The sequence below is a fragment of the Canis aureus genome, chromosome 33 (genome assembly GCF_053574225.1).
Source record: "Canis aureus isolate CA01 chromosome 33, VMU_Caureus_v.1.0, whole genome shotgun sequence".
Classification (NCBI taxonomy): Eukaryota; Metazoa; Chordata; class Mammalia; order Carnivora; family Canidae; genus Canis; species Canis aureus.
The window spans coordinates 19,759,174-19,786,763 of record NC_135643.1 but is presented as its reverse complement, the minus strand read 5'-3'; the positions used below and the strand labels follow the sequence as shown (position 1 = coordinate 19,786,763).

Sequence of the window (27,590 nt, the reverse complement as noted above, 5' to 3'; positions counted from 1 at the left end):
AAAAATTAGAAAAATTAGAAAAAGTTTTATATTGTCAGTTTGTTACCTAAAAAAGAGGACACTTTAGTTGAACATCTATGAAGGTGATTTATCTAATTAACACCTGCTTATGTCATGATTTTCTCACTATTGTGAGTAATGATGCAGGATGGGGGGTTTTAGACTTAGATTTGGGACTGGTACAGAAATAACTGGTCAAGTGTTTGTACCACAGAAAACAGGACCAGGAAGCTATTGGAGGGACATTAATGAAATGAGGGGGAAATCTCTGAAAGAGGTAGAGTATAGAATCAAAAACCATTTGCCTAAAATATTCCTCAGAGCCAACTCTAGATCTAATACTAAAATGAAAATAAAATAGGTAATTCTACTTTTCTAATTATCTGCCTGTCATTGTGAGAAGTCTGCTTGTTTTTTTCTTTTCTTTTTTTTTTTTTTTGGGGGGGGGAAGCATTGAACAATGCCATTGCTCAATGTTCACATATGCAGATATTTTTATTCTAACTTTAGTCCCTTATGTAAAATACGTTAAAAAATGTGTTACTAAGAATATTTGATGATCTGTTTAAGAATTCTTAGAACTGGTACTTAGTTCTTCTCTTCTTATCTTAGATAAATATAATTCCACTCAGGTATAACCTCCCATTGTGTATATGGTTTTATATACTATAAATACCTTACATACTATGTATATACTATATATATGTATGGAATATGTATGGGGTGGCATATCTGTATGCTCAAGTATTAACCATGTATACTGTGATTCTCTCTTATTTGTTTTTCCCTCTTCTAACTATATTTCTATAATAGGATCAATTCATTTGTTTTAGTTGATCTGTTTTAAGCATATTATCTTCCATAATGTATAGCATTTTGTAAAAGCCTTAATAGTATTTTGTTGGACACAATATTAAAAAATGAATTGAGGAGCTTCTGTCTTGCTCATTTGGTGGAGTGCATGACTCTTGATCTTGGGCTTGTGAATTCAAGCTCCACATTGGGTGTGGATTACTTAAAAAAATAAAATGTTAAAAAAAGAGTAAACTAATGAATTGAATTGCAGCATTAAAGCAATATATTGATTATAAGGTAAGGGACCCCTAACTCCAACTAGGTTAGACAAAAAAGTGGAACTTAGGCTAAAAATAAGAAGATCTTAGATTTTTCAAGTGTGAGAGGGTAAAAAATGGCACCTAGACCACAGAAATAACTAGAACAGAGCCTCAGATGCCTCCACACTTGTTACTGAAATCCAGTTACCTCCAGAAAGTAAGAAATATGATCAATTACAGGATCTGAATTTTATATGGGAAAATTTAGTTTAACTGATTTCTCCCAGATTTGATATAAGTTTGTCCCTGGGCCAAAGGGACAGAAGAACAGAGTCATGGAAGATTATGGTTGAGATAAGAAAGGGACCATTTCCTGGAAGAATGGAGTTCTGTTGCAGTTACTGGAAGAATTGAGGCATTAGATTAAAAATCATAAATATTATGTAAAATATGAACTATATAAATTATAAATTTAATACATAAATATAAAAATAGAAATAATTTTAGAGAAAAATAAAATGTGAATATATAAAATTACTATTATAGCCATAATAGCAAATGGCTATGCACTGTGAGTTTAAAATACATGACATTTAATCAACAGGGCATTAAAAATATGAAGTTTTAGAGGATTTTTTTTTTTTTTTTTTTTAGTTTTAGAGGATTTTAAAAATATCTCATAATAATACATTATATCACATTTCTTACACGGGAAGTTAAACTTAAAATTTCTTCCTTTCTTTTTCAGATTTTATTTATTTATTTTTTGAGAGAGAGAAAGAGAAAGCGTCAAAGAGAGAGCGAGAACACAAAAGCAGTGGGGAGGGGTAGAGGGAAAGGGAGAAACAAACTCCCCGATGAACAGGGAGCTCAAAGCAGGACTCAATCCCAGGGCCCTGGGATCATGACCTGAGCCAAAGGCAGACGCTTAACTAACTGAGCCACCCAGGTTCCCTAAACCTAAAATTTCAACTGAGGCACTGAGATAAGATAGATTTCTGATAATGAGTTGTAAGATATACCAAAAGCATAAGATAAGATAGATTTCTGATATTAATGAATTATGAGATATACAGAATGCATTAGTAAAAAGAAATATCTGAGAACTAAGTTCTCTGTCTTGACTTGTTAGAGATATAACTAGAGTAAAAGGGAGAATTGGAAAGGAGATTCTGGGGAGAGGTACTGTTATATTCCACTCAACAACAAGAGAAGGGTAAATAAAATAGTACAATAAAATACAGGATACTCAATTAAATTAAAAATTTAGAGGGACGCCTGGGTGGCTCTGTGGTTGAGCATCTGTCTTTGGCTTGGGGTGTGATCCTGGGGTTCTGGGATTGAGTCCCACATCAGGCTCCCTGTGAGGAGCCTGCTTCTTCCTCTGCCTGTGTCTCTGCCTCCCTCTCTGTCCCTCATGAATAAATAAATACAATCTTAAAAAATAAAGAAATAAAAATTAAAAAAATAAAGAAAGTTAGATAAATAGGGGCACCTGGGGGCTCAGTGGTTGAGCGTCTATCTTTGGCTCTGTGTCATGATCCTGGGGTCCTGGGATCTAGTCCTGCATCAGGGAGCCCACTTCTCCCTCTGCCTTTGTCTCTGCCTCTCTCTCTCTCTTTCTGTGTCTCTCATTAATAAATAAATAACATCTTAAAAAAAAAGAAATTCAGATACACCTGAGTGATTTTTTTATAAGTTTATCTTAAATATTTCATTGTTACTTATCTGAAATTCAAATTTAGCTGGGCATCCTGTATATTATTTAATAATATAATATAGGGATTCTATAGCATGTAAGGATTCTACCCTCTAACCCACAGTCAATCAGAGAAACCCCAAGGGGACTACCCAGAGAATATGCCCATCTTGGGAACTTGGAAGATGTGCCTGACCCAGGCTAAGAAAACCAGTGACTTTAACAGCATTGTGTTGGGTGCTTTTTTCCACAAGTACTGTAAGAATTGTCCATGAAAAGAAGTGGGCCAAACAGAAGTAATTGCAAGAGTGGAATGAGATCCTTTTAATTTCTGACCAAGAGACAATGTGGGAATGAGTAAGTAGAAAACTAGTGGTGGATGGGGGTCAGGGGTGGGGTGGGGAGATGGAGTGGGGGGAGGGTTATCTAGGGCAGGACGAGTATAGGATAGACTATGTGGCCTATGTATCAGTCATTGCTCAGAAGTTGCAGTAAACAGTCATGGAAGCTTTCACAAAGGCAGCCATAAGACCAAGATTTGATTCTCCACCTATGCCAAACCCAAATAATTTAACAATTATCATAGGGGCACCTGGGTGGCTCAGTGGTTCAGCGTCTGCCTTTGGTTCAGGTCATGATCCTGGGGTCATGGGATCAAGTCCCACATTGGGCTTCCTGCATGGAGCCTGCTTCTCCCTCTGCCTGTGTCTCTGCCTCTCTCCCACTGTGTATCTCATGAATAAATAAATAAAATCTTAAAAAAAAACAAACAATTATCACAGTACAGGTTAATATGAATTTTCTGTATTCTGTTTTTCCAAAAATTCAATCTAAGAAGGACTAAAAGCTTGAAGTGGGATTATAGGGAGTACAAAGGGAAAAAGTTTAAAAAAAAAAAAGAGGCAACCTACTTGCTACTTTTTTTAGTACTGGAGGTGAGAGATGGGGTGGTTGGGTTTGTGTAGAGAAGTGACCAAAAAATTTACTTTTAAATGAAGGTTTAAACTATTGTACTAGATATTTCTAACTAAATAATTCAGACGGTTTTTGTGGAGTAAAGTGATCATGGAACTTTTTGTTTTTAAATCAGAACAGAAAATATTTTCTATTAAAAACTTTTTAAAGGACCATTAGAGATAGTCTATGAAGTTGTGATTATACTTCTTCAGTAACATTTATTAAATCCATCAGTTATGTGTGTGTACATGTGTTACTATTTTTTAGGATTTAATTGTAATAGTCAATGAAGAATTCAGTATCAAAATAGCATAAAAATTTTACGACTTGTAACTCATTACATCAAATAATCTATGATAAAATGATCATTTTATTTAATATTTTACTTTTATAACAAATTTAGTCTGTCATTTTTAGCTTGGATATATTTTGAAAAGAATGGCAATAAACAGTGTTCTGTTAGGGAATTGACTATAGAATTTTTTTCTTTTTTTTCCCTTGTTAGTTATCTAGAAAATATGCTTTCGCAATTAGACTGGAGACTGAAGACACCATGATCAGAGAAACACAATATGTAAAATAAATTGCACATTATACACACTGTTGGTTCTGCCATTATTTCCTAAGGAATGAGTTTTCCAGTGGCAGAATCTCTTCGGAAGACACTTCTAGTGAACCCTTAGTGACATATGTGTTTATATTTTCCATATTTTCCCTCTGTTTCTCTGTGCTTTGATACATCCAGTTTTGAAAGAGTCCGATCATCTCAGACTTGATATACAGCTTGAAAATGCACTGTTAGGAAAAATGGGTCATTTTAGGGTTGCAGAAGGGGCACAAGATTATAAGGTTTCATATTATTTTAGTTTCTTAGATAAATCTGCAAATTTGCAAAGAGGTGCTGCAGCAAAATGAGAAAGTATTTGTTAAGCAAAGAAGCAACAGAAAAGCAATATTCTTGGAGTAATATTTATTATATTTTAAAAAATTAAGATTATTTTATTGTGTGATATGGTGATGGGTCTTTTGAGATCATTTAAAAAATTTTAAGATTTTTATTTATTTATTCATGAGAGAGACAGAGTGAGGCAGAGACATAGGCAGAGAGAGAGGCAGGCTCCCTATGGGGAGCCCAGTGAAGGACTCAATCCGGGAACTCCAGGATCACGATCTGAGATGAAAACAGACACTCAACTTCTAAACCACCCAGGTCTTTTGAGATTATTATACTCAGTACTTAATTATATATATATATATATATATATATATTTTTAAATCTATTTTCAATGTATTATTAGCAATTAGAGGAAATAATGTTTTAAGTTGGTAGAGTTCCCTGAAATATTCTTATAAAAATAGTAAAATTGGGATCCCTGGGTGGCGCAGTGGTTTAGCGCCTGCCTTTGGCCCAGGGCACTATCCTGGAGACCTGGGATCGAATCCCACGTCAGGCTCCCGTTGCATGGAGCCTGCTTCTCCCTCTGCCTATGTCTCTGCCTCTCTCTCTCTCTCTCTCTGTGACTATCATAAATAAATAAAAATTTAAAAAAAAGTAAAATTATGGATTCAGATGTCTAAATTAATTATCCTTAAAATGTGCTTAAGAAATATGAGTCTTGAATATACAGTGACTCCTCAGTCTTCTGTTCTCATTCCTGAATTAGGATGAGTTTGAGTCACTATTAATTGCACATAAAACAGGAAGTGTTTAGATTTGTTGTTAGGTTTTTTTTTTTTTTTTTTTTTTTAGGAAAATTATCCTTTTCAATCTCCAGGTGTGGTGGAAACAACTACTGTTCTATTTGTCATCATGTCCAACCATGGTGTCACTGTCAAGATGGTGTCAAACTTTTTTGTGACATTTATAGCATCATCAGTGCACCCCCCCCCCCCCCGCAAACGCCTTAAAATTAGACATTGTAAGGTCTTTTCTGTTCCTTGGCACAATGTTAAATCAAACCTTTCCAGGAATAATGTTATATAAAACTTTTCTAGTCTTCAAACTGCTTCAATTCCAAGAATAAATATTGCAGAAATATGATTAAGCAGGCATCTTGTGCTGGTTAAGGCTCCACTGTGATATATTCTAGTTCTGAATTCCATTCTATGTTATATAATGATAACAATTATACAGTATTATGTTAAACTGGAGAATGCAATTTATGCAAAAGTTTGAAACTAAAATTTTTCTACTTTAATGGAATACTGATGATAATTTTTTTCCTGTTGTTAAGTGATTAACTAAATTTAATCTAAGATATGGTATATATGTCCCAAGAATTTTACATGTACCTAGGGGAGAAAATTTTACTATCTATAGAGACTGACATGATATTAAGCTTAGAGTGCAGTTTCTCCAATGTTTCTTTTCAGACAATAACAGTAAGACCTTTGAATTCAAGAAATGAGAAAAAAATTCTCTGCTTGTTTTCTTGCAGGGGGAACCCAAAATGCTTCTCCCATGGTAGAGTCCAAAGTTCTCCCTTCTGTGTGAGAGGCATTCTGTAGTAGGGTATGTATTCAAATATATGTAGAGCATATATTTAAAGATAGGAAATTATAGCTAGCTTTTAAAAGAGAAGGTGGGGAGCCTGGGTGACTCAGTCGGTTAGCTGTCTACCTTCAGCTCAGGTCATGATCCTAGGGTCCTAGGATCGAGTCTCATATCAGGCTCCCTGCCTAGTGAGGAGTTTGCTTCTCCCTCTCCCTCCACCTCTTCTCCCTGCTCGTGAGCACGTGCTCTCTCTCAAATAAATAAATAAATAAATAAATAAATAAATAAATAAATAGGGGATCCCTGGGTGGCTCAGCGGTTTGGCACCTGCCTTTGGCCCAGGTTGCGATCCTGGAGTCCTGGGATTGAGTCCCACATTGGGTTCCTGGCATGGAGCCTGTTTCTCCCTCTGCCTGTCTCTCTCTCTCTCTCTCTCTCTCTCTCTATGTCTGTCATAAATGAATGAATAAAAAATCTTTAAAATAAATAAATAAATCCTTAAAAAAATAAATAAAAATTTAAAAACAAGATAAAAAGAGAAGGTAAATTAGTTAGAAATTTCCCAATTTCTAACTGCCTGGCACACAGCATTATATTCAAAGGTAAAAGGCTTCATCAATTCATCAAATATTAAACTTAGCAGCAATGACTTTATTTCTTTTACAGATATGTGAATCAGTAGCTCTACTTAATTAAGTTGATATTTCACAATCTTGACAAAATAGTTTTGAGTCCCAAGTCTTCTATAAAATTCAAAATATTGCCACCTTATCCTAGAATTTGTTTTCCTTTTATAATCATGGGATAACAACATGACTAAACTGGAAAAGATTTATTAGTCTAATATCTTTATTTTGTTGATGAGTTAGTGAGGCTTAGAGTGAATACGTAGTTAGATACTAGAAATATGTAGATAATCTTGAGTTTATTTTTTAAATTATGGTAGTAAAATGTAGAATGTAATCTTTGCACCATTGATTTATCACCAGTATAGCATCTACTCTCTGCAGAATATGTCTTCTGTGCATCCCTGGATTTTAATGCTCTAAAGTACTGAGAATACATTACTAGAAATAGGACACTTGGTTCCTGGAATTACTTGAAATGAATAAAAAACAGTGTAATGATAAATGAGTTTTCTTTTCAGCCTTGGAAGTGGCTCATTTTGTGACAATAGGAAAGCTTCCTTATTTCTCTATACCTCAGATTTATTGAATTATATAATCAACCAATTGTCATAATGTTTAATATTTATTATATTAAATGTGAGTCAGGTACTCTTTTACACACATTATATACTCTACTACAGTCAGAACTATCTTATAAATTGGGAATCATAATCTTCATTTGACAAAGAGAAGCTAAAGGTTAGGAAAGGTAAATGTTTTGCCAAAGTCAACAAACAAGAGGCAGGCTTGATTTGAACTTCAGGCCATATTTTTTTAATTGTATTAAACTGCCTCCAATTTATACCAGGTACCATTATGATGAGTCATAATTTTCAGAGGAGTAATTTTACTGTGTTTTGTGCTTATTATTTCTATCCATTGCTATGTAGGAACAGTAGTAACAAATATAATATACTGAGTATGTGTCCCGAGGTTTTAAGTGTCATGTAGCACTAGAGTTAATGACATAAAGGAAGAAGGAGGAGAAGGAGGCAGAGGAGGAGGAGAAGAAGAGGAAGAAGGGGAAGAAGGGACAGATGGGGAAGAAGGGGAAGAAGGGAAAGAAGGGAAGAAGGGGAAGAAGAAAAATAGACGTGTAAGTTGGAGTATCTCCCATAGGTGAGCTTTATTTTGCTAGATTAAAAACAAGGAATCATGAACTAACTGACTTGTGTTCAATAAAGATTACATGTGACACAGGCATGGTGACATGTGAAACATATACTGGATGTGAATTTCCAATCTGGTCCTCATCTTGGCTCCTCCCAGGTACCAGCAGAGCCATGTCCAGGGCACCGCCCAGGCCTTGGTGTCCTCATAGGGAGACACTTGTCCAGCTCACTGCACAGGGTGATTTAAGACCTACTGTTTATGATATATGTGAGAGTATAACCTAAACACAAATGTGAAATAGGCAGTAAACAATATAAAGTTTAAATTCTTAATGACTCAGGAAAAATCTTGGGGCACATTAATGCTTCTATAAGAGCTATGCAAACTGATGAGTTCTTCACATCTAATGAATGAGGATTTTTCTTTCCAGGCAGCACATTAACTACTCAGATGCTATTCTCACATAGCAAAGAGCTTTGCTTTTGGCAATATGCCAAGGTAATAAAAATCCCTCCCATTTTCATGTTGACACAGGGTCAAGATTATGGAATCTTGAATTCTGATCCAAGAGATACTGTACAGAAATGCAGTACCTTGCAAATAAAGGGGTAGTCATTTCCTGAGTTGTATCCTGTATAATAAGGGATAAACATCTGTAGGCAGCATTTTAAAGAAAAAACACTGAAGGAGATAAAAACCTTCTTAAATTCTAGCACTGCACAGGGCAGTTATTGAAGAAACAGAGTCTAAAAAATTCCAGAAATTGATATTATAAGTTCCAATTCTGCATTGAATATGTGGGAGAGTTATTTGGGACAATACAGGAATCCACAATGAAAGATGGGAATATTAATGTAACCAGGAGAGAGATATAGAGATTTCCAGCTAACGTGTCCTGCTAATTTAAGAAAGGGGAAGCAGAAAATCAATATAAATGCCAAATTAAATACTATTTGCAGCTTGTGGAAATATATATTTATGTTTGAGTTAAAAGTTGTCTGGTAAACAGTGTGTAGTATATTCCACAATGTGGCTTCTGCTATTACTGTTTATGAGGTTCTGGATTGAAAGAAAATCAAACACCATTAAAATAGTCATGTATGTTGGGTACTACCCAATAAATAATTTTAGTCAAAGGTCTATTATCAATAAGCAGTAAGTTTCCCATTATAGGATGGTAATTAGATTACATATTCTAGGTCTCATATTAAGAAAGTACTTTGAAAATTGTTGGTATTGATCACATGCAATTATGAAAGATTCAAATTATCCTCATTCAATCCTCACAACATCTCTTATGTTGGGAGGGGCATCCAATTATTCAAGCCATTGGCTGAGGAAGAAGCTGAAACTTTGTATGATTCTATCATGTGCCCAAGCACGTCTAACAAGAAGCATACAGGGGATTTAAAACAGGCATCCTGACTCCAGAATGTGAGCTACATGGTTGTATTTCTTACCAGTTCTCATATTGCACACGGAAAAGAATAAGTGCAGTTTTTTATATGCACATAGAGTTCTGGGCAGAGTGCCAGGGCCTAAGTTTGCACCAAAGTCTCCATTCACCTCATCCAGACAGCTTCTTTTTTTCTGCAGAGCTATTGATGAGGGGGAACATTGTCTTTGGTTTTATAGCTGGTGAACATTGAATAAGATATTCCCAGATATAGACTTCTGCTTTATCACTGAATGAAAATGATTGCAGCCACAGCAGTCAAGTATGTGAACGCTGTTTCCAAGTCCCGTCATCTATCAAGTCAAGTAGTGATTTTTCAGTTTCTTTAGTATTTCCATAAGAGTAGGCCAGGAAATGCAGTTTGACTGCATCAGTCGATAAAAGATTGCCAGACAGAAACATCCTGCATGTGCGTGTGTGTATGCTTATGGCTGTACAATCATATATTACTTCCATAATTGTATACCTTTTCTGAAATTTAAAATATACTGAGACTTGCATCAGGTCACACTTTTCATTACTAACTCTACTTCTTCTAATGCTGTTCAATTCCCAAAACAAAGATTTTTAAGAGAACAATTAAAGCTATATAATTTAGACATACTAATTTTTCTTAGAAGCAGGTTGGTTTGTCCAGTAAACATAAAGACCCAGGTGGACAACTTAAGTTATCGATGCCTTTTTCAGGGGGAAGTGAACTCTGCAAGGGGCATTCATTCAAGAAATATTGTTAGAAGGCCAGGCTTTCTCCTCAGTCCTTGTCTGTTTCCCCCCTCTTTTTCTTAAGGCCAGCAGCTGTCATTTAATGTTATCTTTCTAGAAGTTCTCTACCACACATAGCTGTAGATTGGGATTTGATCTCCTTTATCAATCCCCTTATTCTTTTCACAAGATACACACACTGGCCTCCTTGTGCTGCTCCCAAAGCCAAGATAAGAGATTCTCTTCTTTTTGCAGGACTAGTCATTAAGAAACACAGGGATAAGACATGAAATTGGCAAAAGGAACCAAAGTGTTGCTCACTGCCGATGGAGAGAAGTAAAAATATTAAACAAGGTTCTCAGTTGGACCCAAGCACTCATCGTACCAAGAATATTATGCTGAGAGTATTACAAAAATTTCAAATTTAAATAATCACAAAAAGCCTTCTCCCATCAAATTTACTCATGCTTATCTTCTTGTTAGTCCTTAGCTCAAAATTTCCTAAGGATTACTATCTCAGCCACTGGTCTTTCTTGATTATTCTGCTGTGTTTTCTTCACAGCACACATCACAGTCAAAATACACCTTGCCTGTTTGTTTGTTCAGGATTTTTCTCTCTTATCGGAGTCCCTAGACTATGAGACCTCAGTCAAAAACATTTAATGCTTTGCAGTATTCTGTGTGAATTTAGCACTTTTATAGCATGACTGAGGCTTTGTTTGCACGTCTGCAAAATTGGACTAATGATAACAATTGTTGTGAAGATCAAAATGATAATGTGCACAAAGCTATGAATACTAACCAGTGTATATTAAAGATCATTTCCACTTTATTTGCATTATAGTGATCTAATTGAAGCCACTATAATCTCGTCTACACCTCTGTAATAGCTTCCTGTCACTTTTTCCTGCCCCCTTTCCCATTTTCATAGAAGGCATGTTTCTAAATGTAAATGAAATCCCTTTATGCTGCAGCTTAAAACACTGGTTTCACACTTAGAATGAAATCCAAATTCCTTAGAATGGCCTAGATAACTCTTTACAATATGACTGTTTATAACCTACTTCTTGGGTCTTGTTTTATGCTATCCACTCTTTCTCATGCTATCCTTTCTTCTGTTACTTAAAAACAACAACAGCAGCAACAACAACAGTAACAACAGTTCTCTCATATTTTTACATGTTTTATTATCACTTAATGGTAATTTAAAGAAATATGACAGTGGAACAGGTGAATTAGTAAAGTATCATACATGTACTCTTAACATGAAATGAATTTCTAGAAATAAATATTTAATGAGGGATGAATTAAACAAGAGTATTGCCAAGAGGGGGAGAGTAAATGGATTAGAAGTATCTGGAAAGTATGACATAAAAGGTAAAATAGATTGAAAATATGAAAGAGCAATGAAATATGGTGCATAGAATGAAGTGCCTCAAATAGTTCTCTAGAATGTCTGAGAAGTAATAGGAGAGTGGAGGTGCATTGATTATTTCAAGAAGCAATGACACAGAATTTACTAGATTGGAAGACAACACAAAGCCGTGAACAGGAAAAATAAAAACAAATCCATATTTATAGATATTACAATGGAACTATGCAACTTGAAAGACAAAAAGAAATTTTGAAGTCACTAGAGTAAATAGATTCCTTTTAAGAACCAACAGACAGAAAATAGGTATTCCATTTCTAACAGCAGATGCCAGAAGATAATGGAATGATCCATTTCTCAGTGATGCATACATATGCAGGATTTTTTTTGAAAGAAACTGTAAATAATTTATTTCACTTTATTGAGAGCGAGGACCTGGTCCTCTTTGATCAGTGGTTCTTCTACTGCCAGTGTTTAGAATGGACAGTAGAAACTCCAGGGTCATTCTTTTTTTCTGAATGAATGAATAAATGAACAAGTGAATGAAAGAGTTCAAAAATTGCTATAAGTGTAAATAAAAGTAATGAGCAAGTAAGAGTCAAAAGGTACAACATTCTGTTGGTACTTGCTCCATCTCCTTTTTGAGATGGTACATGTCATTTATAACTTTTTGAGATGGTACATGTCATTTACAACTTTACTTCATAACAAGGGGCTCACAAAACTTCCTCCTGGCCCACGAGTGAAGAACAAAGACATTGCTTTTTCCCAGTGAGAGGATGCAGCAAGGGAGACAATGAACACCTTCCCTTACCCTGTATAATTTGCATTTCTGAATACCTTTCACTGATCTCACTCAAGATACAGATTTTTTTTTTCTATTAAGAATCCAAATATATCGTCTCATCATTCTACTTTTATTTACTCTTAGGAATTAGAAGTAATTCATTTTCACGCTGTATAGAAGCTATAGAGTATAAATATATTCCTTTTTAAAGATCTCACTCATAGAATTATAGTGGTTTATTTTTTTTCTACCCCATGGTTTCAGTCCCATTAAATTTGAGTTGATATCCCATAAAACAACATAGAATTGTGTTTTCTAGTAATATATGCATATGTGTGTAAGGGATATAAAAATTATCTTCCCTTTATGTTCAGCATTTTCATTATAAAATAAAAAACTTTATTTGCTATAGATTCTATCTTGATGTTGCCTATCTTTTAATTAATAGGTTTTATTTATTAGAGCAATTTTAGGCTTACACATAATTAAACAGAAAATACTGGAAGTTCCTATATATTCCCTCTCTTATCCTTATTATTTACTCATGCATACATGTGGTACGCTTGTTACAACCAATGAACAAATATTGATACACCATTATTAATTAAAGTCCATGGTTTACATTAGGGTTCACTCTGTGTTGTACTGTTCTTTTGATTTTGACAAATGCATAATGCCACGCATCCATCATTACACTATCATATGCCATTATAGCATAATAATAGTTTCACTGCCCTAAAAATCCCCCATGTTTTACCTGTTCATCCCTCTCAAACCACTTGTAACCATTGATCTGAATGTCTCTATAGGTTTGCTTGTTCCAGAATGTCATATGACTGGAATCATACAGTATGCATCCTTTTCATGCTGGTTTCTTTTATACAAGCTTCCTCCATGTCTCTTGTGGCTTAACAGCTCATTTCCTTTTTAAGCACTGAATAATATTCCATTGTATGGATATACCACAATTTGTTTAGCCTTTTACCTATTGAAGGACATGTTGGTTGCTTTCAGGTTTTGGTAAACATGGAGAAAGTTGCTGTAAATATTTATGTTCATGTGTTTTTTTTTTTTTTTTTTTTTTTTTTTGTGGACATAAAGTTTCACCTCATTTGGACAAATACCAAGGAGTATGCTTGGTGGATTGTGTGGTAAAACTGTGTTTAGCTTTGTAAGAAACTGTCAAACCATCTTATAAAGTGGCAGTACCATTTTTCATTTGTAAGAAACTGTCAAACCATCTTATAAAGTGGCAGTACCATTTTTCATTCCTACCAGCAATGGATGAGAGATTTTGTTGCTCCAGATCCTCACCAGCATTTGGTGTTGTCAGTGTTTAGATTTTGGCCATTCTAATAGGTATGTAGTGATGTATCATTGCTGTTTTAATTTGTGATTCCCTAATGACACACAATTTAAACATATTTCTGTATGCTTATTTGCCTCCTTTTATCTTCTTTGGTCAGGTAGCTGTACAGATCTTTTACCCACATTTTAATTGGGCTGTTTGTTTTCTTACTGTTATTTATTTATTTATTTATTTATTTATTTATTTATTTATTTATTTTTAATTCATGAAAGTCACAGAGAGAGAGGCAGAGACACAGGCAGAGGGAGAAGCAGGCTCCATGCAGGGAGCTCGATGTGGAACTCGATCCTGGGACTCTGGGATCACAGTCTGAGCCAAAGGCAGACGCTCAACCACTGAACCACCCGGGGGTCCTTCTTAGTGTTAATTTTTAAGAGTATCTACATACATATATTTGAACACAGCCTGCATTAACTACAAGTTCTGTAAAGATTTTTCCAACAGTCTGTAGCTTATTGTTTCATTTTGAGAACAGTGTGTTTTGCAGAGCAGAAGAAAGAAATTTTCCCTTTCCTTGTATTTCCACTTTTTCCTTGTATTTCCACTTTTTAATTATAATGAAGTCCAATTTATCAATTTTCCCTTTTCATGTCTTTGAAGTTGTTTCTAAGAAATCATTGCCAAACTAAAGATCACCTTGATTTTCTCCGATATTGTCTTGTAGAAGTTTCATGGTTTTGTATTTTACATGTAGGTCTCTGATTCACTTTGAGTTAATTTTTGTGAAAAGCTTAAGGTCAGTGTCTAATTTATGTTTTTGCAGTGGTATTCCCTTCTGTTTTATTAAAGATTTCTTTATTACTGTTGAAGAAAGAATTATGTGCACAAATTGTTGTGATTAATTGTATCAGGTTTTCACTGAAGCCATTTCATAAATTAAATGTTATATTAGTTTTCTTGAGCTGCCATAACAAAATACTATAGACAGGGTGGCTTAAACAACAGACTTTTATTTTTTCATAGTTGTGGAGGCTGGGAAGTCCAAGACCACATTTTTAGCAGATTTTGATTTCTGGTGAGAATTCTCTTCTTGGCTTATAGGTGGTTATCTTCTCACTATGTCATCATATGGCAGAGAGGGCAATAGAAACCCTCTTCTTAGTAACCCTTTTCTTATAAACTTGCAGTCCTATCAGATTATGACCTTATCCTTCTGACCTCATTTAACCTTAATTACCTCCTAAAGACTGTATGTTTAGGTCCAGTCACATTGGGGGTTAGGGCTTCCATATATGAATTTGGGGGTAACACAATTCAACCCATATCAAATGTGAATATTATTTGCTTCAATACACTATGGAATTTTAGATTCAGACTGTGTCTGTATGAGGATGGTATCATTTTTTAACTAAAGAAGGGCTCTATGTCCTCAAGTCAGATGAGAACATCTTTTATTTTCCAGCTCACTTAGAAAATTGATTCTATTATCTTTTTTTCACTGTGGGAAATTAGAAACTCTCTATGTGTATTGCTTTTGTTTTGCTTTGATTTGTTTTGCTTGTTTTTTTCTCTTAGTCCAGCTGTAAATTCTTGAAGATTTGGTGATTAACCTCAGTGGTATCTAAATATTGAGCAAAAAAAATTCTTTAATACCAGTCAGATTTCAGTGATTCAGATGTAAAGGAATCAAAGTATCTTCAGTGGGCATGAATGATCAGCAAGTTTTCTTTTTATCTTGGTTATCACTAAAACATTGAGAGAATAGGGAAGACTTCAACAAGATTTTGTGGCTGTAAACTACTTTGAACTTAACCCATGTTAAAAACTAGCAGTACATAACAATAAGAATTTAAAGTTACAAAACTTATAATGCTGAATCATAAGGTGCCTTGGTATTTAGAATATTCTTTATATTATCTTGTTATTTTTTTTTTCAGAATGATATATGAACCTGGTTATGAAAACTGTATTCTTTCATACTGGTAAATCGTGGGAAATACATACCCATGCACAATGTCCTTGTCTGTTATCTAATGATTGTTGAAAGATTATTACTTTTAAGCATCTAACTTGAGCTGATAGAGTACTGTTTGATCCTGAATGCTTATCTTATGCCATGTCACCTTAGGTGTTCACTTGATCTTTCTGGTGCTCAATTTGGGTTAAAAAAATATAGAACTTAGAGTGTCTTGAAAACTAAAAACATGTCTGCTTAAAAGAAATAACTAAGAAATATGCTAACTGCTATATACTCTGTACTGTGAATATGATAGGGAAAGAGTGAGAAAACACAGGACAAATAAAGCAGAAAGTTTTCTTTCAGGAAGTTTAAAATTATCAAAGCACATTTAAAACAATCAGATTTGGAAAAGACAGTAATGAATGAGTAACCTAATAATCGGGAACAAAAACACCAATAGTGCAAGGCACAATCTAACGAGTGGGGACTAGAATGGTCAAGGGAAGTTTCATAGAGGAGATGTCATGCGGAATAACATTCCCTCCTCTGAAAGATCACTCTGTTTTAATCCCTGGAACCTGTGGATATCTTACTTTACGTGTCCTGATGGTTAATTTTGTGTCAACTTGGTTAGGCAGTGGTACCCAGATAGTTGATCAAACTATGTTTAGATGTTGTTGTGAAGGTGTATCTTAGTTGAGATCAACATTCAAATCAGTGGACTTTTAATAAAGTAGATTAACCTCCATTAAGTAGCTGGACCTCATATAATTGATTGAAGGTCTAAAGAAAAAAGAGATGGAAGTTCCTTGAGGAAGAGGGAATTCTCCCTTCCGATTGCCTTTGGAGTCAAGGTCCAGCATCAGCTCTTCCCTGTGTTTTCAGCCTGCCCATGTATCCTGCAGAATTTAGGCTTGCCAGTTCACACAATTGTATTATCCAATTTCCTAAAATAAGTCTGTTTCTCCCTTGTTCTTCCTTAGTCTCTCTGTCACACACACACACACACACACACACACACACACACACATACATACATACCACATCCCATTGGCTCTGTTTCTTTGGAGAAGCTGGACCAATACAATGACAAAAAGGACCTTGCAGATGCGATTAAGAGCAGGGCCTTTGAGATGAGGAGATTATCCTTAATTATCCAGGTGGACTTAATCTAATCACATGGATCCTTAAAATGGAGAATCTGTCCTGGCTGTGGTTAGAGGGCAGTCTGACAATGGAAGAGGAGCCAGGGAGCTGTGATGCAGCTAACTTGAGGAGAGGGTGTGAATGAGCCAAGGGCTGAGGGTGGCCTGGCCTTTAGATGAGATTACTCCTCCGGAACCTCCATCAAGGTACACAGCTCTGTTAATATCTTGATTTTAGTACAGACATCCATGTGGAACTTCTTAAAGAACTAAAAAGAATAAATCTGTGATGTTTTAGGTCACTAAATTTGTGGCAATTTATTACAGCAGGAATGAGAAACTGTTACTGAGGAGGTGGGATTGACAGACTAAATAGGATTTGAATAAGTTTTATGAAGGCAGAACTGAAATGCAGGCCTGACTGTGGAGTGTTACTGCACTGAAGGGGATGGTCTTGCCTGCACAGAAGATCAGGGCTCGTGTAGGCATAAGCCTCCATATCACTGCAGCAGATGCTGACTCAGCTGACACGCTAATCAGGGCCAGGTAGCCCCACTTCTGAAGCTGCTGTGGGGACAGGAGGGCAGTAAGATGAGAACAGCAATTTTTCCACTTAACTGCCTTGGACTCCACTTGTCTGAAATTGCAACTTTTTACACTTACTCATAGATCACAATATTTTAAGGCTATTAAAGATAAGAGGTCAGTCAGTCCGGGCCTCAGTCTTCATGTAACCATGTTCACGATTAATATCCTTACAATCAAAATCTGTAACTGAGACCCAGGTAAGAACTACTGTCTGCCTAAGGTAGTGCTGCTACTCATTAACAGAGTAGACTTGAAAATGCAGGTCTGGGGACACCTGGGTGGCTCAGTGGTTGAGCACCTGCCTTTGGCTCAGGTCATGATCACAGGTCCAGGGATTGAGTCCTGCATCGGGCTCCCTGCAGGGAGCCTGCTTCTCCCACTGCCTATGTCTCTGCCTCTCTCTCTCTGCGTCTCTCATGAATAAATAAATAAATAATCTTAAAAAAAAAAGTAAAATGCAGGCCTAATAGCACATCTATGTGAGAAACTTCAAAAAAGGATTCACATTTACCAATTATGGAAGTTTAAGAGGATTTGGTATCTGTTTCTCTAATATAAAGCACTTTGATATTTTACTTAAATATTTATATAACTCATTATACATACCAAGGGTTTAGTTTTTCTTTGTAAGTAGATACCCCTTAATCCCAGAAAATGTGAATAGGAGAAAACTACTTGAGCTCCAGGATTGACTTTTCTGCTTGCCTGAATTTTTTTGATCAACAGATTGCCTGTGATTTTTTTAAAGATTTATTTATTTATTTATTTATTTATTTATTTATTTATTTATTTAAGAGAGAGGCACCATGAGCAGGGGCAGAGGGAGAGGAGAGAATCTCAAGCAGACTCCAAGCTGAGCATGGACTCATGAGAACATGCCCTGAGCGGAAACCAACAATCAGACGCTTAGCCAACTGAGCCACGAAGCACACCTGCATGTGATTCTTTAACAGTATTTATTGTTTGCTTATACAGCTATGGAGATGATGGAGAATCATCTCTTGAATATATGAGTTAAAGGGATAAATCCCATATATCAATGTTTGTCAATGTTGTACGAACAACCTTTAACAAACAGCAAAAGAATGAGAACCCTAGTCTTGTATATTGTTGAAAAAAGGATGCCTAAAATATGCTAATGAAAGCTTGTAGTTACACTATTATTTATGGCAGAACATGCTGATCTTAAGTATGATTATAAACACCATTATGTATTAGGTGTAATTCATTTTTTTTTCAGTCTGGTTTGAGGACCCATGAGATTATATATCATCTCAACATGCAGCCACTATAATATCTGAGCTAGTTGGAACACTGAGCACCTTGCCCTTAGAGAGAATTACTCTTCTTAAGGATAAGAATATGATCATTCAAAAGTAGCTCCTTCCTTAGTAATAAGATTTCAGAGGTCATCAAATCCCAGCTATAATATCACACTGAGCAATGAAGAGTGGTAAGAGGATCCATTCAAATCTGGGTTTGAGTTTCTATCCTTGTTTCCTCCCTTTTTTTCCTTCCACAAATGTTTACAGTGTGTCAAGCTATTATTTAGCTACTGTTATTAAATAGTTAATAAGGTATAATTTCTGCATCGAAAGAGCATGTCATCCAGTCATATGCCACTGCTGGCTGTGTGACCCTACTTAAGTTGCTTGTCTTCTCTGTGCATCTAGTACTGAGTCTGGCCTTCATTAGAGGTGATTCTTCCTTTATCCCAAATACTTTGCTGGGTGATACTCTTACCTCTCTCTTTTTTCCTGCACCAATAATTTTGAGTGATTGTGAGATAAGGTCGGGAAAGATGTGCTTTCTCTACTCCTGAAGGTTCCTTCCTGTAGAGGGAGGTTCTTTGGCATAACATCCTGGGATTTTCTGTGCCTTTATCCCCCAATGAAGAGGAGGGACTACCTGATGGGCAAACTTAGAAGGAGAAACTAGGTATGAGGGGTCTCTCTCTCTCTCTGTCTCTCCTCTCTCAGGAAGTACATACCCTGTCTAAATCCCACATGTTCTAAGTTATCAAGGGCCTCATTTTAGGACAGAGTATGTAGTGATCCCCTTTTACCTTTGTCATAGTAAGTCTGTTTTATTGTAGTGTTCATTCTAGGAAAGCCCACTTACTCTCCAATAAAAGCCACATTTTCCATAACCAGTAATAAAGAAGATATTTTGGTGCCCATCTGCCTTTCTCAATTGATTCAGAACTCAGGTGGGGAAGAGCAGTGATATTTATTGTGCCACTGTGAATCCCATTAAATGATAATTATTGTTTCCTTGGGACTCTTTTGCAGAAAATAATTTTTTAAAATGCCACTTGAACCTAATGATTGCAGATGCTAGCATAATAGAAACAGGCTGGGGTTACATGCCTTTCTCTATTTTCCTCTGTGAGAGAGTAACTGTTGCATGATCCCTTTCTCCCAAAAGAGAGGTTATAAAAGATCATGATGAGGCTGTTCCTTTATGTTTCTTCTTTCCTTATTTAAAAATTAATGGCTCGGTTCCAAAGGAGTTGTCATAGTTTCCTACTAATTTTCTTAATTACTGTTTTTAATGGTGCAATTGCATTTTGGATATGTAATATTTTTTAATTTGTTATACTTTACTACACCCTTGTGAGGTAGGACATCCACATTTTGTAGATTAAGAAACTGCTAGGAAAAAGGAAGTGACTTGCCTAATGCCACACAATAAAACTGAATTTGTTGGTGAATATGGAATTAGGCATAATTAGAATTCATCAGTAAGCTCTCTCAGGAAATTCACCTGGAGACTCATCAGTAGGCACAGCTGAAACTTTTCAAAATGTAGAGCAGGAAAGTTGGCTTCTTGTTCTGCTTATTATAATTGAATTATTGAGACCTTTAATATAAAAGTTAGTGTTTTTCCTTGGGGCCAGCCCTGAGTGGGAGTTGTATCAATAGTCCTGGAAAAGATTGAAAGATTTTAAGATGTACCTGCTCTGACTAAGTGGTAACCTTTGATTAACTTCAGTGTAAACGATGTAAAGATTTGAAAACATTTCTTCTGATTCTTTCTCATCATGTTACATTGTAATATGTTGAAACCAGCTCATAATAATTAGTGAGAGTCAACTTAAATTTTCAGGAATATTGCAAATCAGTTGTTAGATGTAGCCATTATTGAAAATGAAAATTAAAACTTAAAATTAAAATTACATTGAAAACAAATCAAACTTTATAACTTCTTAATTATTTTAGTGTATTGTACTATTATGTATATTCTTGAGGTCTTTATGGTATCTAAATGGAGAATGTACTGTATAATTATGTGCTACCAAATATTTCTTTCCAATTCTTTTAATGCTTTCACATTAGCAGTTTCAGTTCAGTCATGATAGGAATATTTACACCAAATGTTGAAATACTTACTGAAATCCAGTAAATGCTACAAATCAGGACTTGACTTATTGTTTTGTTAATTGTCTGGACTTAAGAACTTGATGGAGAAAATGATTAAACTTCAAAGATGTGCTTCCTGTAGCTGTTACATTGTGACTAGAATAAAAATACGTGAGGAAATACCCTTTGAGAATTAAAAATCTGTCAGTTCAGCAGAAATTTGCTCACTGCATCGGTGAATGAATAAAGTTCTCACATTTGTCTTCATTATTTTACCCTCATCTTATTAATATAAACTAAAATGTTAACCAACATTCTTTGCTAATTGAAATGGTAGTTTGGCTATGGATACAAGAATTCAGCAAAGATCAGTGAAAACATTTCATGAAAATCAATGGAATTTACAATAAAAAGTATTATGTATTTTATTGTTATTTGTAAATTATGGCTACATACCATACACACACACACACACATTTTTTTCAGAGAGTTGGTATGTACTGGGTTGAATAGTAGTTCCCACAAAAGAAAGGTCATAATTTCCAGAATTTAGGAGTATCACACACATAATATAGCAAAAGAATGAGTATTGCTTAATATTTCTTGAGAGGAGATTATCCTGGATGATCTGGGTGAGCCGTAAATGCAGCCACATGTATCCTTTATAAAACAGACACATGGAGGAGAAAACTCAGAGAAGGAGAAGAGTCAGAGAGGAACACAGAGAATGACCCTGGAGGTAGGGATTAGAGTGATATGGTCACAGAATGCCTGCAGCCACCAGAAGCTGGATGAGACAAGAAACATGTCCTCCCCTGGAGCCTCTGAAACCAGAGTGGTCCTGCCAACAGCTTAATTTTTGTGCTTGTGAACTCCAGGATTGTGAGAAAATAAATTTCTCATTTGAAGTCACCCAGATCTTGGTAATTTGTTATGACAGCTCTAGGAAACTATTATAAGGTGTGATGAAGAACGATTTTATGGCTGCATTAGGTACAGGAGATATGTTGAAATGATCAGAATTCTGGTCTCCTCAGCTTCTGGCTACCTATATGTTTTTTTCTTTCTGCATCAAGGCAATTCATATTTACATATGTTTCAATGGTAAAAATAAAACTCATTTACTTCGGTCTTATTCAACTTTAACCCTCAGCTAATACATGTGTGTGCCCTACCCCCGATATCCCTAAAAAGTGGTGCCCAGACTGATATCCTCTACTCTCCTTACCAAACTTTCAGTCCCCTTGTCTTCTGGGCAACCTTTCATCAAATCGTCTATTTCCACAATTTCTTTGCTATGCCTTGTGCTTTCACAATTCCACTACCATGTATTACCAAGATCTCCCAGCTTCCTATCTGACTACTTTTAACTATTGCATTATTCCCTTGCTATGTATTATTGCTATTCTCAGTAGTGTAACACCTTGGATTTATGAAGGGCCTTTTGAATCTTTGCATCAGATTGATTTACTAATTTGGAGGTTATTGGCCCTCTCTATGACTTTATTGCTTTTCTGTCATGCTTTAACTCTAAGCCTTTTAGCCTCTGTCTTAATGAACCTCTCTATTCTGGTTGTCTTGGTGATATCTCTGTTGTATTTGGTTTCTCTTATGCTGTCCTGTATTCAGTTTGTTACTCTCACTTATGGAAGATCAGAAATATGCTGCTAGAGAAGAGAGATTTATTATTATTATTACTATTATACCAGTATTGCCTGATATAAGACCTTGATTTGGTAAAACCTGGCCTCTGCTAAGATTTACAAATTAAAGATAAATAAATAAAAATGAACCACATATTCTAGCCAAAATTTGTTGAGTACTACTAGTATATATGTGTTTGGCATTGGCTAACAAAACCCCCCGAAAAACAAAAACCGTGAATAAGACCTCAGTCCCCCAACCCCTGGCTTAAAGCACTTAGAGTGCTTTATAAATTCATCTAGATATTTTATTTGTAGCAATTCCATGGTGTCTTCCATTAGTTTCTTCACGAATAATCTTCATTTTGTTGCACAAAAATTCACCAATGGTCTAGGACCTTTCCTTCACTATTTGGGCATTTATAAGGCAGGTCACATTGTGTTTGAAGCTCTTTAGGACCTGTGGGTATTTGCTACTTATAGAGAGCCCTCTGAATAGATTCAAGCATTTAATTTCTTTCCAACCCCTTCCTTAGTTACTTCTAAATGACTATGTTAAAATTTTCCTAGCAGTAGAAAATATTTCTTTTTTTTCAGTTTGTACTTAGGCAATCTTCACTTCAAGAGCAGAAAAAAGGGACATGTTAAGAAATTTACCATTTCCTGATTCTGCTTTTCTATTCACTGATCAATTTGCAGTTAGAGTTAATGTTTCTCTCTTATATTATTTCCTGTGATTTTGAACTCAGTAATATTCTAGGAACTGTTATTCTGTTGTTCAGTGTTTGTGGTTTCTTTCAAGAGCAAAAAGAAATTATTTTAAACTACATCCTTTGACTTTTTGCCATGTAATTTTATTCTTAATTCATTCTTTTCTGTAAGTTTGAAAGGAATATGAGCTATATAGCAGGATACCTGCATAGTAAATTCTACAGGTTTATGTAATTATCTCACAGAAGCTGAAGGTTGTTTTTTTACAACAGTTTTATTGAGATGATTAATTGATATACAATAAACTTCACATGTTTTAACTGTAAAACATGTGTGTGTATAAAATCACAATCAAAGTGAATATACTCATCACTCTCCCCCCAGGTTCCTCTTGCTGCTCTGTGATCCCCTCTCCTAACCCTTTTTACCCATTCCTCATCCGCAGAAAATAACTGTTTTGCTTTTTTAACATATAGGTTAGCTTGTATTTTTTAGAATTCTAGAAGAAGGTATAGTTAGTATTGGTTTTTCTCTGGCTTCTTTCACTCAGCATAATTGTTTTGAAATCATTCATGTTGTCAGTTATATAACTTGTTTATTCCATTTTATTGCTGAATAGATTTCCATTGAAGACAATACCATTGAAACAAATACCACAATTTGTTTATTGATGCACCTGTTGATGGATATCTGGGTCATTTCCAGTTGAGGGTATTATAAATAACTTGCTATGATATTTGTATGCAAGTCTTTGCATGGAAATATGTTTAATTTCCCTGGGAAACTACCTACAGCTAATGGCTGGGTAATACAGTAGGTATGTGTTTATAATTTTAGGAAACTGCCAAACTGTTTTCCAAAGTGGTGGTACTATTTCCATCAACAATGGAACTAGTTCCACTTTCACCACTTTCCTCACCACTACTTTGTATTATTAGTCTTTGGTATTATAGGCCTCATAACAGGAATGTGAAGCTATCTCCTTGTGGCTTTAATGTTTCTTTTTTTTTTTTTTATGATAGTCACACACACATACACACACACACACACACAGAGAGACAGAGAGACAGAGACACAGGCAGAGGGAGAAGCAGGCTCCATACACTGGGAGCCTGATGTGGGATTCGATCCCGGATCTCCAGGATCCCGCCCTGGGCCAAAGGCAGGCGCCAAACCGCTGTGCCACCCAGGGATCCCTAATGTTTCATTTCCTTAATGGTTACTGACACACTGATAGGAGAGATCTATTCATGGGCTAATTTGATACACTCATGTATCTTCTTTCATGAAGTCTGTTCAAGTCTTCTGTGCATTTTTAATTAAACTTTTATTATTGAGTTATGACTGCTATTTATACATTCTGTACACAAATCTTCTATCAGATATATGCTTTGCAAGTATGTTTCTCCTAGTCTGTAGCTTGTTTTTGCAATCTTCTGATGGTGTCTTTTACAGAGAAGTTCTTACATCTATGTAGTCCAACATACCAATATTTTATTTTATGAATCATGCTTTTGTTGCTATGTTGCTATTCTTAAATCATTTCCGGGGCACCTGGGTGGCTCAGTGGTTGAGCATTTGCCTTTGGCTCAGGGTGTGATCCTGGAGTCCCAGGACTCCGCATCGGGCTCCCTGCCAGGGAGGCTGTTTCTCCCTCTGCCTATGTCTCTCACTCTCTGTGTCTCTAATGAATAAATAAATATAATCTTAAAAAAAAAGAAAAGAAATCATTTCCTACTCATGATCACTGAGGGTTTTTTTTCTATGTTTAATTCTGTAAGTTTTATATTTTATGTTTATGAACTATTTATAGTATAAGGTATGGATTGTAATTATTTTTTTTTAGGGCTATCCAATTTTCAGTACCATTTATTATTAGAAAAACTGTGATTTCTCTACTGAATTGCTTTTGCACCTTTGTCAAAAATCAGTTGTTCACAAATTTTGGAATCTATTTCTAGATTTTCTATTCTGTACTATTGATCTGCTTGTGTATTTTGATGCCAGTACCACACTACCTGCATTGTAATAATTTATAGCTTTATAATAATTTTAGAAATCAGTTAGTCCTTCAGTCTTCTTATTTTAAGTACTTATTTATTTATTTTTATTTTGGTTATGTTAGATACTTTGTACTTTTAGGTACTTCTTACATTTATATTTTAGAAGGATCTTGTCAATTTATACAAAACCTATGATCAGAATTTGATTGAAATTACATTGGTCTATAGATGAAATTGAGAAAGATAAATACATCTTAACAATATTAGTACTTCTGATAAATGAATATCTATCTCAATTTATTTAGATCCTCTTGATTTCTCACAGTAATGTTTTGTAGTTTTCAGTGCACAGGCCTTGCACACTTTTTGTCAGATTTATTATTAAGCATTTAGCCTTTATTTCACGCTCAATTTTAAAAGTTATATTCTCTGGGTAAAATTCTATGTTGACTGTACTTTTCTTTTAGTACTGTATTTATTTATTTATTTTATTTGAGAGAGACAGAGAGAGTGAGAGAGAGCAAGAGGGCAAGCACTAGGGGCAGAGGGAGAAATAGGCTCCCTGCTGAGCAGAAAGTCCACTGCAGGGCTCAATCCCATGACCTGAGCCAAAGGCATGCTTAACTAAATGAGCCATCCAGGCCACCTAATTCTTTTAGTATTTTAAGTGTGTTTTCTACTTCTATCTTACATGATTTATGATGGGAACTCCTCTATCATCCTTATCTTGTTTCTTTTGTATATAATAGATCATTGTCTCTGGCTGCTTTTAAGATTTCTTTCTTTATCATTGGTTTTAAGCAATTCGATGATGATATGCCTTAGTGTAACTTTCTTTTTTTTCTCTTTTGCTTGGAGTTTGTAGAGATTTTTGGGTATATGAAGTTTTATTTTTCATCAGATTTCAAACATTTTGACCATTATGTTTTCAGGTTTGTTGCTGTTGTTGTTTCTCAGTTCTCACAGTATCTCCTCCTCTCCTTTGGAGTCTCCAATTAAAAAATATTTGGCCTCATAAAATTTTCCCACAGTTCAACTCATGTTCTTTTAATTTTTTTAAAGTAATATTTTCTATGTGTTTCATTTCCAGTGATTTTTATTACTAAGTCTTCAAATTCACTTTTTTTTTTCTCCTACAAGGTCTCTTTTTTAATCCCTTCTAGTATAATTTTTATATCAAACTGTTATTCTCATTTCTAGAAGTTCAGTTTGGGTCTTTTTTTTTTAATTTACATCATCATGTCTACTTAATATGTCAGTCTTTCCTCTAGTTTTTGAATATACGGAATTCATTTGTAGTAATCATTTTAATGCTTGAACTGTAAATTCTATCAGCTATGTCATTTCTGAGACAGTTTTGATTAATTATTTTTCTCTTCTTCATGAGTCATATATTTTTATTTCTTTGAATGCTTGGTAATTTATTTTGGATTCATATATGGTACATTTTATCTTGTCATGTGTTGGATGTTTTGTATGTCTGAAAATATTACTGAGATTTGTCTTACACTGTGGTTAAGTTACTTGGAAATAGTTTAAAATTTTGTTGGCAGGTGCTTTATGTTTTGTTAGATGAGACTAGGTCGGTATCTAATCTTGGGTCCATTTATCTCATTGCTCAATATTCTATTTGAAGGTCTGTGAATCATGAGGTTTTCTGCAGAAAATGTATGAGTATATTCCAGCCCTCTGTGAGCCCTCCATACTTGTTTTCTTCAAAACAGAGTTTCTCAACCTTGGTGCTGCTAATTCACAACTGTGAATTATCTCCCATGAATCTCCCATGCACTGCAGCATGTTTAGCAGCATCTTTGACCCCTGCTTGATGGCAGTAGCACCCTCCCCACAGCTTATGACAGCAAAGATATCTGGAGGTATTACCAAATGTATCCTCAGGAGAAAAAATTGCCCCAGTTGAGAATTAACTACTGGAAGCTTTTGGGGGCAGCCCTCTTCTTAGTCTCAGTTTCCTTGCATTTCTGCAGCAGTGTATGGCTGAATACTTGAGGGAGAGCTTCTGAAGATGTCTCAAGTTCTCTCTCTACCTCTATCCCCTGTGTTCCTTTGCTCTGTGACTTCTAGCCATATTTCTTTTTCTCCATGTAGGGAGACTGCTTGGCTCTTTTTGGGTCCCTTCTGTCTGTCCTGCAGCCTGGACACTTTCCTAGGCAGTAAGCTTTTTGTAGGACTCAACTTGTTTGCTTTTCATCTTTCAGGGATCACTGCTCTTACTGAAGTCTCTTATGTTTTTCATTATGTAAATATGCTATTAATTGCAAAATTATATTTATGTATAACACATACACATATGTATATATGTATATATATTTTTTTGCTCCTATTTACAGTATTATGGCATGTTTAAATGCCCTTGTTTTGGAAATATGTCATTTCTTTGTTCTATCGTTGCAAGAGAAAAAGATACCATCACCTTAAAATTTGTCTTTATTGAGTGAATGTCTATTGTGCCAAAGTTTTTATTCTAGAACTAGAGATATAAAAATGTTTCTTATCTTTATATAAAATCCAGAGACAGATTTGCCAGATCCAACTTGCAAAAATTAAC

General features: G+C 35.2%; 1 long non-coding RNA gene across 1 annotated transcript in view; it reads left to right on the top strand.

Annotated features, from left to right (window-relative positions):
- LOC144304276 (uncharacterized) overlaps window positions 1-27,590 on the top strand; it is a 43,678-nt gene that overhangs the window by 6,160 nt on the left and 9,928 nt on the right. Inside the window, exon 2 of the long non-coding RNA XR_013371199.1 lies at window positions 6,150-6,223. This is a non-coding gene — a long non-coding RNA (uncharacterized LOC144304276). The remainder of the gene's footprint in view (window positions 1-6,149; window positions 6,224-27,590) is intronic.